The following is a 20,109-nucleotide window of genomic DNA, read 5'->3' on the forward strand; positions in this document are numbered from 1 at the left end:
ATATATTACGAATTCCGACTCACTTCTTATTTTGACCTATCAGATATTATAATTATGTAATTTTAATACAATTGGTGAATCAATAATTAGATGTTATGGTATAATAATTATTTATAATTAGATGTGTTGGTGCATTATTAATTAAACGTCGCATCGCAGGAGTTTCTGTACTTTTAGATTTACGTTTTGATCCGATAGAAATAAAGGTATTCTAGCTAACAAGAACATTTTAACGTCAAGTCAATTATGCACGTTCTTCAACATAGCTAACATTACTAAGAAAGATTTTTGAGGGTGGTTTTTTATTAGATAAAGTAGAAGGATATAATTTTACATCCTGCTAATTGACCTAATCTCCTTGCCTAAGTAAGTTTACCTAACTACTTATACCTAAGGGGCTTCTTTGCTAATTCAACTCAAATAGCTAATTGGTAACTGGTGAGTGGCGACTGAAAGCAAAACTTCCTGATTATTCTTGAGCCGACCTCGAATAGTTAATTTGTCTGTTTGTATTTTCGACGTCCTGCAAAAACATCAGGCCTGTCTAGCCACTTGTGTTGTGCCCGACTAAATAGCAAATTAAATATTCGCTTAGTCTTAATGATATTTGAGATGACTACAGTTCCTGGTGGCTAGTTTTTTGCTTGTTCAGTTCACTTTATATCGAGTGGCATTTTGAACGGATAACAACACGTTTCGCCACACCCGGCCAGGCCTCCATATCGCGCCAATCACAGGCTGCCGTCTAGCATGAGCAGTAATCGCTACTTTCCATTATGTGTTGGATTTCAACCTTGATGAATAATGTTGCGTCAGGCTGACTTAGGACGATGAGCGTTTATTCATTTTCATCAGACAATTTGAATGAGCAAAACTGCTCATTATTTTTGTCGCCGTTTCACGATGATATTGAAATTATGAAAACAATTTTGTTTAATTTGCAAACTGGTAAAAGGCTAGGTAGGTACAGTCAGCATCAATAGTAGCGGATGAATCAACGCACCAAATGAATCTGACATCCGAGATAACTTTTCCAAATATAGATACAATTCTAAAATTCTCGTTCCAAAGTATACGTTTTACAGTCTTAGTTATTGTATATTAATGACATCAATTTTTGTTAAGCTGTTACAGTATGGTACTTATGACGCGTTATTTGATCCGCTACTTTTGATGCTGAGTGTACCTACTTATTCTTTTGGAAACACAAAACATGCACAAATATGGAATTTAAGCTTGAGCACAGATCCGCATCCGCTTAGCTTATTTTTAATAAATACCTACTTTTTATCGCAGCTATAAATACTATAAGTACATATGTACGGGCAGATTATGAGACTTTATCAGTTATCTCATTGATTGCAGTTACAGATTATCTTTCTGATTATGATAATGCGTAATGTATTTAGTGTATATTTTAAGTCAAAACACCTTATTCTGTAACATACTACTTTGTTCGAGCAAGTTCTTTGCATTCGAAGGTGAGACAATTCAAGATGTTATGTAAACAGTGGACACCATGTAGTCGCGACTCAGTAGTTTTCCATCGCCGATGAATTAAGTAATAAGCGACGCTCATGAAACAAAACACTACTGTACACCAATGCGATTCACACGTATGGAATACGAACCTGCACCAGAAAATTCGATAGTCACATTCGTCGAATAAAAGGCATACCAATGCTTAGTCATTTACCATCAAATGAAGATTACATGTGGGTTATAAGAAGCACTAATTAGAGTTGGCATAGCCCAATTTCCTGTCCTATTCCGAACTTTGTCTCTAAACTAAACATTTCGGAGAATGATAGATATAAAGTCGTTTTCTACTTCTATGTTCTTGCTCAAGCTTCTCTATATGCAAATATGCATTTTTTTAAAACAATTACATATTTGCGGCACTTGCAGTTGAAACCTTTGGGCCGTGGTCATCGGACACCAAACAAGTCGTGAAAGAAATTTCTCACAAACTTGTGTGGGTGTCCGGCGACCTTCGTGCGGGGGAATATTTCGCTCAGCGGCTAAGTCTGGCAATTCAACGGGGAAATGCAGCAAGCGTTCTGGGGACGATGCCCCAGGCAACTCTAATGTAATCAAATTTAATGTACCTAATCTTGACGTGTAATTAATAAATGGAAAGCTTCTCTCAGATGACTATCAAGGTACCTACTTTTCCGGAACTTTCAGTATTGTCGTCACTGATTTAGTTTTGTCCTTTTAATCTTATTATATTATGTTGCCATAACGGTCGGACCGATAGGGACGTCGACCAAGGCAATTGCTTTTTTTTGAAATTTGTATTGGTTTGGGTGTAAATATTCGTCGCTCTTACAGTTTAAGTGAAATATGACTGAATTCCTTTTGACCCATTCCTTAAAAAAATCCAAGGGACATGTACTATTGACATGTACGTCAGGCTCATTGAAATACCTAACTTAGGTAACCTAAGCCACAAGAGGTCTTCAAAATACACATGCGTCATAAATTTCACACTTCAACCAAGCATACCTACTCTTGTAGATAGAAAGTAGAGAAACTTGCTTTGTTTGATTTGTTACAACTAGGTGTATATTAAACATCTCACTGTTATAGTGCAGAATCTAGCATGACGTTAAATTGTCCTTTTCCAGGCAATAAATAGCAGAACAGGTTTGCGTGTACACAATAGGTAACCATGGCAGACTTTATTCCTCGAGCAAATCTGCTTTGCAGGGTTGACTGTCGGAATCGCCGCCATACTCAAGTCTAATTCTACCTAGTTATAAAAGTCATTAACCTAATTAAACGTCTTAATGCGTCTGCTTCCACTGAATCAATTAATTTTTCATCACACTTGCTCGAAAAAGATCTTACCTATTTCATGCAGAGGTACTGAAAGGACAAAGGGCTATTTTGTTCCCGTGGGAGTTATGGTTTGTGAAAAAAAAGCTATAACTCCCTAGGGCGTGTGATGAAAAACATTGTGTGTAACTCCGGGGGTAAGAATATTGCAATCTCGGGTTTTTAATTCCCTCCAGCCTGCGGCTGTCGGGAATCACCACCGTTCCACTATGTATTCGTACTAATATTCCCTGGTGAGTCAAAACCGTGTCTTACCCATTAATTTAAAAAATAGTACATCTAATAACATTAAACTTCAGTAAAATACAAATCACTTATTTTGGACAACTTAAATTAGGACTGTTATATGAACATTTAATGGATAAGTACCTACTTTTTTCTAAACACAACCATTATTTTTCAAGCAACAACTCGCTTGGAATACACACCGATTTCTGATGACTCTGACTGAAAAACACAAAAAGCAGTTTTTTGTGTTGTTACCTATGTCTTGGAATTTTGACGTTACAAAAACACATTAAATACCTACCTACGCCCGTGACCATTGTTTCTCATAGAGTTAACGATACATAGTCTTCAATTGGTTTGCACCTACATGATGGACGTATAGGGTCTGTGGTGTTTCCACGGTTTTGGTGGATGTCTCATCAGTTTTTCGTCTCCCCAACGTGAATTATCCTGAAGGTCCGGCTCCGGACATCGCCCTTAAAATCCTGACATTTCGTAGACGGTCATTTCTCTAGCGTGTACAGCAACGACACAATTTATCGTCACGATAAAACAGGGGAAAGGCATGCTCATGATTGTTATACGAGAATAATCCTGTCCTTTACCTTGCCCATATTTAGCCTTTTGTTGTGTAAAAATAATACACGTAAGCTACGCAGTAGAAAGCTTCTCGACGCCTTACATTTAAAACACTTGTGTCACCAAGAACAAGTACTTAAACATCGCTCTCATCATACTCGTACATCGGGTTTTTGTCAAAATATTTGGTAAACCACTCGTAGGATTGAGTGTCGCGGATGTTATGTATTGTATTATGTACCCATCTAATATTTACTGGTCGAATCCTTATGCAATATTGAATATTTAATGGATCCGTGATCGACCATGAAAATATACGTATTGTAAAAGTGTGTATAGTCAGCAGTAGAAGAAGCTAAGCAAGCGAGGTGTTCAAAATTAATTGTTAACATTAATTAATTATATTGTTAACATTTTAAATACCCTGTCCGCTATAGCAAGCTCTGCTGCATATATAAGTGGAATTTTCTGAGGTGATTTTTTGGGCTCAACCGTTAAACAAAAGGGAACTATATAAATAGGATGACAATATTGCTTTTTAAACGGGCCTATTTCATTCAGTCAGTAGCAGTAGTAACCGCTGCATAAAGAAACAATACCTTTTGTTTAACAGATTAGAGGTGCGAGCCCAAAAACTCACCTTAGTAAATTCTAACTGTACAGTATTACCTACTCGAACAATTTCGGTTGTTCTTTTTTAACAATGAAGCAAATCTTAGAAATTGAAAAACGTGCTACGGTACGCCAAGATAATTTTAAAGCATAGACTGTGCAAGTGTTATTTATATGTCATATAATGTCATAGAAGTTTGACGTTTAAAATAACACTTGCAGTCTAATGCTATCAAAATCGCTGCAGAGTTATCTTGGTCTAACTCTAGGTAAACTGGTGTTAAAGTAAACATACTTACATTCATAGTATAGTCAAAAATCATATTATATTGTACCAGTCCGAATGGTTAAAATAAAGAAGATGCATACTTTAATGTTAATTGATCGATAACCAGCCACCACCGCCACTGCTACTAGCGAACACTTTTTCTAAAGAGGCCCACTTTTGATTAACAGTCCGCCGGACAGTATCGGCCTGTCAGTTGTTCGGAATTGTCAACTTTTTGTTCTAACTAAACAGGCCGATACCGTCCGGCGGATCCCTTAAGTGAAAACACTCACTCGTGAAGACAATACTCATTCATTGCTACTACCTATGTTCTCGCTGATTTTCTGCAACCTTCTTCTTCCTCACGTTGTCCTGGCATTTTTCCACGGCTCATGAGAGCCTGGGGTCCGCTTGACAACTAACTAGCTTGTCTGCGACCAGGCAGGTAAAAGTAATAAAGCCTCGAACGAATTCCTTGTGTAGAGTTCCTTTGTATATTACAAAGTAGGCATACCTACTATGAATGTAACATACACGTTAATGTAACAATTTTCGTTAAATGAAAACGTCTCGCAGCAGTTTATGCCAATCTGCACCAATCGGAAAATTCCGCTCTCGATCGTTGGCCAGCAATTAAATCAATTTAGCCAGTCGGCGCCGGCGCCGGGCGGACCCGGCGGTTTGTACGAGTCGCACGTACAGCCATACATGGCACACATGTGTCTGTATACAATTCGCAGACCTTTCTCCTTTAGTTTTCTGCGACAGCTAACGTAAATGTCCCAGCGCTGGACACTGTCCCCATAGTTGCGACCCTCTTTAATTCCAAGAATATTTAGAGGCGACAAATGGGGTATCAACTATTGGAATTGGGCTGTTAAAACTTAATTTGTATGAAATTTCATATTTTGATATGATGTAGGTAATTTAATCAACTTGAAATGCTGACACATAGTAGTGGCAACGGGTTACCCTCATCCAGCAGAATATTATTTGTCAGAAATATACACTTCGCAGAAAAACCTTTAATCAAATTATACTTTCGTATAAATATAATACTTGCCATAATAGTCAATTGGCATAATATTCATTTGGACGAATTTTCTAAGTGGGTTAGGTTAGGGTTTTCTTCCAAATAATATTATGCGAAAAGTAATTCTGCGAAGTAATACATATTATGCGAAAAGCAGTATGACAAAAGTATTTCTGCCAAACGATATTGCTGCCAATCATAAATACTTTCAATAAAAACTATAGCGGTCATGATCGGTCCATTTCGATCAGTTGACAGAATGGTAACTACGGAACCCTATACTGAGCATGGCCCGACATGCTCCTGGCCAATATATGTTTTTAGATTCATACCTAGACTTTATTAGATAATATACAAGTTTCCTAGTTACCGATGATAAACAAATGTCTATAATATAAAACTTTGAAAATTCTTTCTAAAATTAACGATTCGTGAGACATTAATGTACATTTTTCAATCCCGCTTTTTAGGGTTCCGTAGCCAAATGGCATAAAACGGAACCCTTATAGTTTCGCCATGTCCGTCTGTCTGTCTGTCTGTCTGTCTGTCTGTCTGTCTGTCTGTCTGTCTGTCTGTCCGAGGCTTTGCTCCGTGGTCGTTAGTGCTAGAAAGCTGAAATTTGGCATGGATATATAAATCAATAAAGCCGACAAAGTCGTACAATAAAATCTAAAAATTTAATTTTTTTTAGGGTACCTCCCCTACACGTAAAGTGGGGGTGAATTTTTTTTTTCGCTTCTACCCTAGAGTGTGGGGTATCGTTGGAAAGGTCTTTCAAAACTAATAGGGGTTTTCAAAAAACATTTTTTGATAAAGTGAATATATTCGGAGATAATCGCTCCGGAAGAAAAAAAAAATGTGTCCCCCCCCCTCTAACTTTTGAAACATAGGTCCAAAAAATATGAAAAAAATCGTGGAAGTAGAGCTTAAGAAAGACATTAAATGAAAACTATAGCGGACATGATCAGTTTAGCTGTTTTTGAGTTATCGCAAAAAGTTTTCCCTTCATAGTAAAAAGACTTACTTTAATTAGGTAGGTACTGATTATGCAAATTTGCCTATTTGTTTAACTCGGGTTAAAGGTACCGTTTCATCCCTTGGTTAACAATTTACTATACTTTAAGCTCCAGTTTAGCTTATTGTGACGGAAGAGTAACTACGGAACCCTACACTGAGCGTGGCCCGACATGCTCTTGGCCGGTTTTTTATTTCCCACTTAATCCGGAATTCACATGCACCCAAGGTAGTGTATATACTTATTTATAAAATTATTTTAAGTTATAGAAGATTTTGTCTATGAACTTTAATATTTATTTACAATAACAATACACACAATGGATATATACAGATGATTACTATAGTTATAGTAATCATCTGTATATATCCATTGTACTTAACTGGGTGAATCAACTTTTTTTGTTTTGTTATCCTGTCCCGTTGTCCAAGGGACAACAGTGGCACAGTTTGTTTTTAGAGATGTTGTATGCCATTCTATTAACATGCTTAGTAGGGGGCCCATTATGGACATTGGTTATAACGACCACAAAACGCAAGTTTAATTCATTTTAAGTACCATAAAATCAGTATTTCAATGAACTTTTGTCCCCTGGACAACTAATCGTAACCATGGCAACGAGTGACGCTAAAAAGTTGATTCTCCCAACTAGCTTATATCTAAAATAGGCCCTTGAGGCATTGTACCAAGTGTATATACTTAACACATAATATTGGTCTTAATCAAAAAAAATAACATACTTAATGGGATCTCGCGCTACGGTGGCGGTGTCTAAAACATACAATTACAAAGAGTAAATAGGTTTGAGGTCAATGCATGAGTTTCATTATTATTTTAATTAGGTAAGTATGTCCGTGCTGTGTACTCAATACATGTTTTATTTCGTAATTATACTTACCTATTTGGTTAGGTACTCAATTAATTAAATGTGAAACCTATTTAATAATTATTATTATTTTATTATTAAGTATAGCCTTTATTGTTGAAACTATAGCCCGTTTTTTAACATTGGAATAGTAGTGCTAATTAACTTTTTTTCATTTTATTTCATTTATTAAATTTTATTTCCGAATTGCTAAGGTTCCTATGACATCTAATATTGCGGTAAAATACGACGACAATATGTAAACGACTCATAATTCAGCGAAGATTTAATTTTGGAGGTAAAAAAGTTGCCACTGCTCTTGAGTTCATAAAATTACTAATTTGAAAGAAAAACGGACTATAAACAATTAAACATGCTACACATACCTACACTAGATACATACTTAAGAAAATTTTATATTTCATCACACAACGTTTTCCCCGGTTTAATATACTTGTAATATGAATGTAATATGCGTATGAAGCGAAATAAGTTTCCTCTGCAAACCTATATTTTAATATTGTAAACTGAAATACTTAGATACGATACCATATGGATACGTAATACCATTGGAACAAAGAGTAGCCAAGACTTTAAGGTAGCATCTAAATTCAACAAGTATGTATCGTGCAAATGATGAATGTTAAGTTACATATTCAGGGCATGTGGTGGACAACCAGCGCTTGAGAAATTCCTAATGAAGTCTTTAATTTTCTGCTATCTAGGCTAGGTATATATGTTTTCCTTTGCCTTCGTGAAATACATGTTGCAAAAGCTATGGTAGAATAATGACATTACGAGCACAGTGTGTGATCTTGTGATGTAACGCGTCATAGTGTAGGTACAATACCAGTAAATTAAAATAATTAAAATTAACGTATAACGAATCACATTTTGTGTTGCATCTTCAAAAAACATAAATCACAAAGCGATTAAGAAAACTCAAAGTTAAGTTATGCAATTAGGTACTGAAGAACCTTTGATGCACATACACATTATTAGTTATTCGTGTTTTTCAAAAACAGTGTGTGGAGGTCAGTGACGTCAGCTTAGAAAGCTTGGGTGCGTGCGTGCGTGCGTATACACATGTCCAAGTCTACCACAAGTTTACTGGATTGTCGTCGTCGCTTGCCGAACCCGAATGAATACTCAAGAGAACCAGTATAAAACGCTCTCTTTGTAACTAGATATAATTATAATGAGGTCACGTAGTTTAACCGACTACTAACACACCTGTCGCAGATCGATATGACATATGATCTGGATAGGCAAGCATGAACAATTTCCTACATTGGCCCCGTGCCAGAGACGCATGAGTGTAAGTTCCTATTATAGATCCAGGATCCAGGTGATCTCTGTTGGTCTACTAGGTTACGATTGTCACATAGAGAGGCAATTTCTATGTCGATCATTGTGGCCGCTACAATAAGACGGTAGCTGTCATACTGAACGGCAACATATATTGTAGTACATTGCACACCCAGCTGCAAGATTGCATAGACATAGACACTATGAATCGATACCATTCATAACGTGTCCATGCAGTTCCCTTTAGGTACAGTAAGTTGCCCAACCAATGCAATGTTTACCTCTATTTTAGTGTACACGTATGTAGTTACTACTGGTGTAACAGATACTGGTAAACCAATAAAATAAGACTTAAATACCACGTCGTCATACTATACTTGAATAGAAAAGTGCATCGACTGTGCATCCTGGAGTTGATACTTCATACTACCGGCTACTCGCACTACTCACTACTACTTCAAGGCATCAGCCCTACACGGCAGTAATGTGGCTGACTTTACATTGGTCTGGTTTGCCTCGCCTATATACGCTCACGAAATAAATCAGAATACGCCGTGGAGGTGTGGCGCGCGCGCCTACCGCGTCACAGCGCATGCCAACCGCACGTACTATTGCATCAGCAATGGTAATGTAATAAAATATACCACAAAACCGAGATGTTGCATACTAGCATTTAATAATGGTAATAAAGTTCTAAATAAAATAATCAAACAACGAGGCAAGGCCAAACGGTAGACATCGCGCAAAAAAAAACAAGAATGTTTGGTGGCAAAATACCTATCTATCGACGAAGTTGGAAGAGAATCACGTGCCTGAAAAATAATTAAATAAACCATGTGCAGATAGCTATTCGAATATGGTTTAATTCCACAATACATTCGCCAATTTCGCCAAATCATCATGTAGTTACAGCAAGGAAGTGAACATTTTGTGAAAACATCATATCATTTGATTTGATGCGCTTCACCTTTGTGTACCTAGTTTAAGTGATGACTTGCTTTTTAGGGTTTTTATTATATGACTCATGCTTGTGTACATGACCAGAAATTAGGCAATTATTTGCAACATGTTTTCCTGTTCAAAGTCTACACCTACATTCCTTATCAGCATTTCATTTCATTTCAGCTAAATAAGTGTTTGTTTCATTATCATTACCTATTGTCGCTTTTCCGTCCCTGACGCAAACATTCACTCGGTGGTGCGTCGTGATTGGTCGGCTCAACCAAGCCCCCGTTGACGTCATTAGTCCGCCATCACGTGGCTTGATGGCTACAATGACTTACCGGTGCTATTTATCGTTATCGCCAGGGCCATTTGATTGTTATGATAATTGCAATAAACAAAACTCTCAAGTGTTCAGAACTCAACTATGCCAATCTGATAATTAGTGGATTGTCGGTTTACAATCAATGCAATTTCCTATATTTGTCTATATAAGTATTAGGTTATCAGAAAATCTGTAATTTTCAAATGAATACTAATAATGCAGAAATACCTACAACTAACTGTTTCTAATAGTTAAACCTGCTTTAGTTTAGTTATACCTAATTATTTTGCGTACCATTAAACTAATTATCTGAATATATTATTTCTATATTATAGGTATTTGACAAAAGTGCAATAGTCCAGTTGCACTTTGGCCCTGGCCAGAGTTTAATCGTCATCGCAAGCAATAAAAACCGCGTGACGTGAGGTGTCTGAGAATAGGTAACTAACTATTCATCATTTTTTATTGCTGCTGAATGAGCTACCGTAAATAATGAGTTTCAGATTGCAATGCAAATGTGTACCTACACACTACCTACCGAAGCGATTATTAGACACCTTATTTACGATTAGAATATAGATTTTACCAGAAATAACAAAGAATTCTAAGCTCCGTACTTGCTCCGTACAAAGACGTGATAGCGCCAAGAAACTACTGTATCTCCGGGCTATATCCGCGAAAATCGAAGTTCGGCAATTGCGGGCATTTTTCTCTTCCACTCTAGTTTTGTCTTAATTTAATTTAATTTAAACTATATTTCACAATAAAAACAAGTACAAATGGCGGAATTAATGCCTTAAGGCATTCTCTACCAGTCAACCATAGGGCAAAACAGAATCGAATGTAGGTGCAGTGAGAAAAATAATTCAGAAGAAAAGACAACTATAAAAGTAATTTTGAAAAACTATTTACAATTTAGGACATTAATAACATTATTTACAATGTTACACAAATGATATTACTACATATATATAGACATATTGCTAAATAAATACCAATATATAATCTCTCTTCTACTCTTAGTGAAAGTATAAGAGAAAGATCCCCGAAAATTGCGAAGTTTCGTGGCGCCATCTACAATAGCTAACGGTCCTAAAACAGACACTGTAATTTCTTGATTGCTACTAACACGGTGCCATCAACAACAATAATTATGAGGAATTAGTATATTAACATTGTGTATTGTTATTTATATACTTACCAACTTGTTTGATTGAATAATTGTCTATGAAGATTTTATTTTTAATAGCTGTCTTCGCACAATGAGGAACTAGTAGAGAAGTTTTTTTTTTGAAAATTACTAATTTTATTATTTTCCATTTTTCGTCCTCCCCAACCAACCTGGGCATTGGACATGACTAATTGACTATACATATAAAAGGAAAAAACTGAAATATAAATTGTAATTACGTAATTTCTTTTTTGTTCAATGTCATAGTAAATTAACAAATATAATAGTATTTTATGCAACAGTTGTATAAGAAGGGTCAAAAAAGGCGAGTGGCGTGAGTTACAATGTGAGCCGGAGCCGAAGGCGTAGGCGAAGGCGTAGGCGAACATTGTAAAGGAATACGCCACGAGAATTTTTTGACCTACTTATACAACGTTGCATACAATATTTTTCCTACGAGTCAACAAAAATAAATCTTAATTTAGGTAAACAAATTACAGCAAAAGTATATAGCCAAGACGCGCGAGCATACTTTGTTACGCGCCCGGCCCGCCCCGGGCCGCGGCCGGCCGGTCGGCGACACCTCCTCGTAACTCATGAGGCCCTGGTACTTGCTACTTGCTAAATTAATTTTTTGGACAGTTTTTTCTCAATTTTGGCCACCGTAGCCTACGGAGACTAACAAGCAACGCTAAGCGGTCTTCGTAGTCTATGGGTGTTGCTATATTACGGGTGTCATGCGTGTTTCTGACTTATGAAGTAATTATTTTTACTATGCAACCAAATATATATTTTGTAAGTTGGCATCAATGCACTTAGTTTAAAACTGTATTCGTTTTGGTTTTGTTAGGTTGGTAGCCATTAATCGCAGTAACGTTATAGCTTATAAAAGCACAAGAGCTTTTATGAGGAATAGACAATATAGACTTTTCTTGAAATCTTTTATGTATGTTCTTATATTCGTGTTAATGAATGCATAAATGACAGATAACAGTAGAGGAGTAGGAAAAATGTCAAATAGTTCTCTAGCCGCTAGACATCTTTTCTAGGTAGGGTATATTACGGAAATATTTCAATTTACATTTCTCAGCCTATTTTTCCCCCACTTGGTCAATCTTGAATTTTATCTAGACAATTATCTAGATGTTTTTAAGTACCTACTGACGTTACTATATATAAATTATAAACTGAAATAGAGGTCATATATTAAAGAAAAATAATACCTAGGTTTGAATCCGGCCTTCGCAACTGAAGTGCTTCGCCACTTTTTCTTTACTATTAAAGAAAAAGTGACGAACAGTGTCACATTATATATATATATATATATATATATATATATATATAATATATATATATATTATATATATTATATATATATATATATATATATATTTACACATGTAAATATGTATTAACTTGTTGATAAAAAATAAATAATCGTTATTAGTGGAGTAAAAAATGTAAAGTACAAAATTTAGGAAAAAAAACCGGTTCACGGATTTATTTTCTGAACAGTACCATTGTTCAGAAAATAGTTCGTGTTTAGGTATCATCATTTGAATTGGGGGGTATGTCCTTGTTAATTGCACGATTGAACAGTAAAAAACTGTTATTGTTCGTTGAATAGCCTATGACAATGCTCGTGCGCATCAGAAAATTGGGGTCAATTGCTCGCAAAAAACTTAATAGACAGCAATCAAGACTCATAGGCAGACGTGGGATGATTTGCGTCAACGCTAATTTATATTCCGAACTGGCAGCGTCATCACGATTCGATACCTATAGTATTAAACTCCAAGGTTGGAAAATGTACCTACTCTGGTCAAAGTCACGAAAGGTCACTCGATAAAAATGTCATAAAAACCGATCGTTAAATAGTTGCTTAAAAAAACATCTATGTAAATAGATAACCCCATATAAACGTGGAATTAATAGCATCTGATCTTTGCCTCCATCTTTTCATCGCAACCTCGCGACTTGCTCGTACTTAGAATCACCTCCTCTCTGACAGCTTCTCTCCAGTTGTTTCGATCTTTAGCTAGATAATGAGAGACGATCGAATTCGAAACGACTATCTCGTAGAGCTAGGGCCTGGTTATTTGCTATCTACCTAATCCGCTACTTTCAGTTTCTTCAGTTTTCCTACTCGTACTTCCAATCCCTGGAGGCGCTCTTTCTGGTCGAACTGGATCGCCTGCATTTTTATAAAGGAAACTGCACATTTCCCTTACAATACAACGGGGATGCTGTTCATGTCTGCCCTCAATATTGAAACCCTACGAAAACGTTCATTTATATTTATTTTGATATTTCGAAACCGTGCTTACGGTTTTTATGACTTTCATAAAAATATGTTACTGGCTGTTTTAGACTGGGATAGAAATTCAAAATTGTGGTTGTGAGAAGCAAATGATGTAACAAGTTGATAAGCGAGTTATTTCAGGATTTTGGCAATCGCTGAATCCGAAAATTGCTATTAGCAATTCGAATTATCAATAGTTTCCTCAAATTCAAGATGGCCGCCAAAAAAAAAAAATTATATAAGCATACCATGTGGGGTATCAAATGAAAGTGCGTCTTGAGTAGATAACAAATATATAACATGTTACCATATCTGCACTCACAGGTCAAGCATTTTTTTTTAAACATTGAAAAAAAATCAAGTTTAGGAGTTGATTTTGCATTGCCGTAAATTAAAAACGACTAAATGAATTTCTGTAAAACCTTTTATTTATTACTTGGGATGTCCTCTTAATTAATTAAAACGAACAAAGACTTCACCAGAAATATTTAAAAAATAACAGATTCTCAGCCAGGTATATAGAAAGAAATTCGAGGGTAAAACCGCTTGACATATTAAAATCTTGGAAACGGCTTCAACGATTTCGATGAAATTTGGAATCTGAGGGTTTTCGAAGGCGAGAAATAGTTTTAGAAATTAAAAAATGCAGGTTTTAAAAAAACGCAACAAAAATTTAGCGTTTAAAACTTTAAAAAAATATTTTAGCCGCCATCTTGGATTTCAGGCACAAGGAGTAATATGTCGAAGTGCTAATGGGATTTTTAGATTCAGCGATGTGCAAAACCCCGGAAAAGATCTCTTAGCAACTTGTTACATCTTTTGCTTCTCACCATCAAAAATAGAAGGAATTCTGAATTTCTATCTCAGTCTATTTTGCCTAAAGAATTTCCTTTGAATGTAAGAAGTTCATTAAATTTGAAGACAAACATATATCACGCAAATGACACCCTTGTCCCTTATGGCCATCATCCGACCGTACGCTTGTTTGCCACCAATATATGACAATATATGAGTGTTCCTCTAATATTTTTGGCGATATATGGAATTAACTGCCGAGACTGCCAATGACGGCATTGCTGAAAATAGCCATGTAAAACAAATTACGTCTTCAATTGGCAAGTTAGCATTGTTATCATGTAAGCGATACCTAGAGTTTAGTATGAACATTCTTCAAAATGTTTTCCAAGCATCCAATCACTTCATGACCTCCAGATTCCAACACATCCACAAACTCGCACACATTCACACCCATCTGGAAGGCGTGTTAATGCACATACACATAACAGTGAGTAAACACACGGTCACACAAGGATATCTGCCGATGTGGGTGTGCTGGCAAGAATGCGATTCATTTGAAAGGCGCCGGTGGAGACGTAAAAGCCAGTCACCTGACTAACCGTCTCGTCCACAAGCGCAACCCCATAACTGGAACGTCATCTGATATTTTTCTTTTCAGACAAACCATTTTCAACCCTCAAATGTGACTTATGCAAGAATGGGGATTAACAACAGTCAATGATTAACAAGGAATGAGTATCCGTATCGGTGTATGAACCACTATAATTACTTTCTAGTTATGGCGATCCCAAAAATAAACGGAAATAAAATGGCACGCCATACAAAACAATTTGACGGATATAATCTGTTTGAGGAAAGTGTGGTTAAATTCCTCTCAGTAAAAGGAGCGGCATAGGCTATCTAAACTTCACCTTTAGAAGTTAGTCTTGCAAAGCTAAAGAAAATTAACCGCAAAGCAAATAAATACTTACTGTTGACAAATAAGTTATCAGGATGTGTCTAATTTTAACTCATTAAGAAACCTTCCTAGGCTGTACCTTAGGAATACTTAGGATGTACTTGCATTTCGGTGAAAAATTATGACTCAACAGATGATTTACAATAGCGCGCCTGCCTGCAGTCTCGTTTTATTTCGTAACTAGGTATTACATTAAATATTAAGTATCTATTGTGTGTTTTATGTAGGAGTACACACTGTAAAGACTATGTAGGAGTACACTGTTTAGACTAAAGCCACTTACATCGACAATACAAAATCTTTAAAAATATTCCTGACATAAAACTTGGATTTCTTAGGTCACGTCGGCCAAGAGCATGTCGTGCCATGCTCTGTGTAGAGTTTCGTAGTTACCATTCTGTCAGAATAAGCTAAACGGGGGCTAATATAGTAAGTATCATGTACATTACAAGCATAAAGGGGTGCCTTCGCAGCGCTTTGTACGTCTTTTTACTAAGAAGAGAAGACTTTTCGCAATTACTCAAAAATGGCTGGATCGATCATGTTCGCTATAGTTTTAATTGAAAGTATTTATTAAGCTTTTATTTGACGATATTTTTTTTTGGCCCCTGATTCAAGTTAGAGGGGAAGGGACACATTTTTTTTTCTTTCGGAGCGATTATTTCTGAAAACATTCAGTTTATCAAAAAGTAGTTGTTGGAGACCCGTATTCTGAAAGCCCTATCCATACCCAACGATACCCCTCACCATTGGGTAAAAGCGAAAAAAAAAAAACATCATAGCAGGTACCTTAAAAAAAAATTTTTTAATAGTTTTTATTTTACCGTTCTATCGCCATGCATGACTTTTATGTATCAGTGCCAAATCGCAGCTTCCTTCCACTAACGATCACGGAGCAAAGCCGCGGACGGACGTACAGACGGGCATGGAAATCTATAAGGATTCTTAGTTGACTACGGAACCCTATCATCACCTTGTTGTTATCTCTATTGTTATCGTATTTTTAACGCTTTTTAGGGTTCCGTAGTCAACTAGGAACCCTTATAGTTTCGCCATGTCCGTCTGTCTGTCTGTCTGTCTGTCTGTCCGAGGCTTTGCTCCGTAGTCGATAGTGCTAGAAAGCTGAAATTTGGCATGGATATATAAATCAATAAAGCCGACAGTCGTAGAATAAAATCTAATTTTTTTTTTTTAGGGTACCTCCCCTACACGTATAGTGAAAATTTTTTTCTCTTCAACCCTACAGTGTGGGGTATCGTTGGAAAGTTCTTTCAAAACTAATAGGGGTCTTCAACAAACATTTTTTGATAAAGTGAATATATTCGGAGAAAATCGCTCTGAAAGAAAAAAATAATGTGTCCCCCCTCTAACTTTTGAACCATAGGTCAAAAAAATATGAAAAAAATCGTGGAAGTAGAGCTTAAGAAAGACATTAAATGAAAACTATAGCGGACATGATCAGTTTAGCTGTTTTTGAGTTATCGCAAAAAGTTTCCCCTTCATAGTAAAAAGACGTAATACCCACAGTTCATCCCTTGGTTAATAATCTCCTATACTTTAAGCTCCAGTTTAGCATATTATTACGGAAAAGTAACTACGGAACCCTACTCTGAGCATGGCCCGATATGCTCTTGGCCGATTATTTCCATTTTTTTATATTTATTATTAGTTGTACCTACTCAGTACGCTAATTTACACGAGTAAGTTTTAATAATAGTACTTACTAAGTAATGCAGCAACATAACGCTAATAGTAAAAAGTGTAAAACATGCTCCAGTATTTGAATAAATACTTAGAACTGTTAGAAATCTTAGAAAAGTTAAAAGCTCGCCTGACTCGCATAGTCTGCGCGAGCTCAAGACAGTAGATTTCTGTGAAAACCAGTGTAACGAGACCTTAATATACGAGACCCAAATACAATGCGTATAATGGGGGATATTCCTATAGGAAGCTCCTCCTCAAGCGAATCGTATGTCCGTCTCTGTCACTATTGCAATTTTTGAATAAGTTAGAATTTCGCCTGGACGATCAACTCTCCTGCGCTTCGAAAACGCTGGTCACAGCAGGTATTATTAGTCAGAAAAGCTATTAGCTTGGTACCTCTGCATACACAACACAATTACACATTTGATCTTCTAAATATCTACTCGCCGGATCATGCCGGTTCCGTGCAGCTCTTTAATTAGAGCATTTAGCACTTTCAGCGATTCCGATATGAGAATTTCACGAACGGATAATTTGCAAGTTAGACCAAAAGTGACCCAAGTGTTGCTTTTTTCGACAACTCATCGGCGTAATTTATTTCTTTATATATTTAAGAGTAGATACACAAAACACAAGCTAATCCTGGTTTACAATACATCAACAATAATTAATTGAACACTAGTCTATCCCCGGGACATTTCCTCCCCATTAGTACACACACACACACACACGTTCGCCCTTTTAAGTGATCACTATAAGTATATTAGGTACCATATACAGGATGCTTTTGTTATCACTGACCTAACTCTGCATGAGGGGTGAATATGTAGGTTCAGTTCAGTTATGCTTTCGAGAATTGATGTAGTTATTACCTCTCTAATTTATTAGCATAATACAATACAATAACAATATACATAATGGATAAATACAGATGATTACTATAACTAGCTTATATCTAAAATAGGCCCTTGAGGCATCGTACCAAGGATGCTGGCGGCATTTCGTCGTTGTATCGCAATACTGATACGTTGTGCGAGGAACGTTACCTCTCTTATTTAATATTGTAATATTTCTGGTTATTTATTTTTGATATTTAAATAGATGATCGGCATCTTTTCGAGCGATGGCGCCATACCTTTGGCCTATGCTCGAGTAGATGGCGCCACTTTTTGATATTTAACAAATTTAACACATATCAATGAAAAAATAGGTTTAAAGTCAATGGCGTTCTAAAAGATTTAATCATGTGTGGAAAGATGGCAGTAGATTTACTGTGGCTACAAAATTTACTTTGACAATTCACCTCTATTTCAAATTATCTTTGCTTCTTTTGCTTTACTATTGAAAACTTCATTTATTTTTCGTAAAACAAAATTAAAAAACAAAAAATAAAAATTCTCTTGACCCCGACGTGATTTGAACACGCAACCTTCTGATCTGGAGTCAGACGCGCTACCGTTGCGCCACGGAGTCGTTGAAGACGCAAACGAATTTATTGTACAGTATTTATACGTATTAAAAATGACTTTCATTTCATTTTAGTATTTATAATTAAATCACTAATTGAGGGCACTTTTTACCTCAGAGTGATAAAGATTTTAGGTGAAAGTTATCAGAATAACTAAGAATAAAGTAATAGCTATTTGATCATGTCATTTTAATGATTTTATTCTTTATTTTTAGTTTATTATCAAAATGCAAAATTAGAATTTTAAATCCAGCTTCTCTATTCGATGAGAACTAGATCCCATAAAAATATACTGCTGGTTTTATCTTTGGCAATCCATACAATCTCTTTATTTAGCGACAGTAGGTATCGATTTGATAACTCCCGACTCTCGTTGCGCAGCGATTGATAATAAACATGTTTTTTTCGTTCGCTGTACTCACCATATTTTATTTAGGTAGCCGCCCCATCTAATAACTCACACTTTTGTTGTCTGTTGTTGTTGCCTGAATCAAATTTTTAAATAAAATATATAAATAAATTGAAATTGCTAGTACCTATATTTAAAACTTATTAACATCATTTTGTCTGAAAACATCGGATTAGTTCTGCTCGTTCTGCTCACGGACTTACCGGATAACCCGTACATTGGCCAAAAAGTGTGTCCACATGAGAAGTCAAGGTGGGACGTTGCATCTCTTTCTAATTATATGTATCTGCGATATTAGGATAACGTGGAATATATAGTTTGCCCAAGATCTTTTCTCATTTGTGCATAGTCAGAGAGAATCTTACTGTCTTTTTGCTATGCTAGTATTATGGCCCCTGAAAAGGGATGGATATAGTTTATTCTCTTCTGTAAAACGCTTCTCAAAATCTTACTTAATTTAGTCGTCCTAAACGCTCGTCGTACCGGACCGCCACCATGATCAATCGTGAGGAAGGTGGTCCAACGTAACTTCTTTCGATATTCCCTCTCGCTTACACATACTAATAACTGGGGGCCTACCGCAAAAACCGTAATTCGCAAATTGCGGGGATCTTTCTCTTTTACTCTCACTAAGACGTAATAAGAGTGACAGACAAAAAACGCCCGCAATTGATGAACTTCGATTTTCGCGGTTATAGCCCTGGATTCCATGTGGATGAGATTTATATTTTCTAATTAAAATACTTAAGGTGTTACGATGCCGGACATGTGTTTGAAAATTAATAAATGGCGGCCGTTAGCCGCCACTGTCGAACTCAAAAATGGTCACGATTTTTCATTTGTAGTCTGCCTCTTTCGCACTCATGGTATGTTCATATGCGTGATGGCTTACGTTTTGCACACTTTAACTATCTTTAATTCTTTAAACGTCATCTACTCATTGTAGATCTGTGATTGCAACTAGTTTTCGAATTTGCCGCATTTTTCTACTGTCCAACCTATATCGAATCGATTGGGTATGTATAAATAGTTAGTAAAACCGTTTCGGACTTTGGATTTCAACTTTGGCAATTAATTATTCTGTAATAGCTATCATGCCATCAATTTAATCATGCCGAAATATAGACATACCTAATTAGATAAACTTACTTAAGTACTTAATAAGAACTGTGTAAACTGATTCACATCGTGCCGACATCATGATCACCCTAATGAGTTTGATAAATATCGTCTTGTATTTTTATCGTCAAATTGAATGATTGTGGTTCACCTGTAATAATATA

At 36.2% G+C, this 20,109-nt stretch overlaps 1 non-coding gene across 1 annotated transcript; it reads right to left on the reverse strand.

Annotated features, from left to right (window-relative positions):
- Nucleotides 1-18,350: 18,350 nt before the first annotated feature.
- Nucleotides 18,351-18,422, reverse strand: Trnaw-cca (transfer RNA tryptophan (anticodon CCA)). The gene has a single exon. It is a non-coding gene; the product is annotated as a tRNA-Trp (tRNA).
- Between the last annotated feature and the right edge of the window lie 1,687 nt (nucleotides 18,423-20,109).

The sequence above is a fragment of the Cydia pomonella genome, chromosome 6, assembly GCF_033807575.1.
Source record: "Cydia pomonella isolate Wapato2018A chromosome 6, ilCydPomo1, whole genome shotgun sequence".
Lineage (NCBI taxonomy): Eukaryota > Metazoa > Arthropoda > Insecta > Lepidoptera > Tortricidae > Cydia > Cydia pomonella.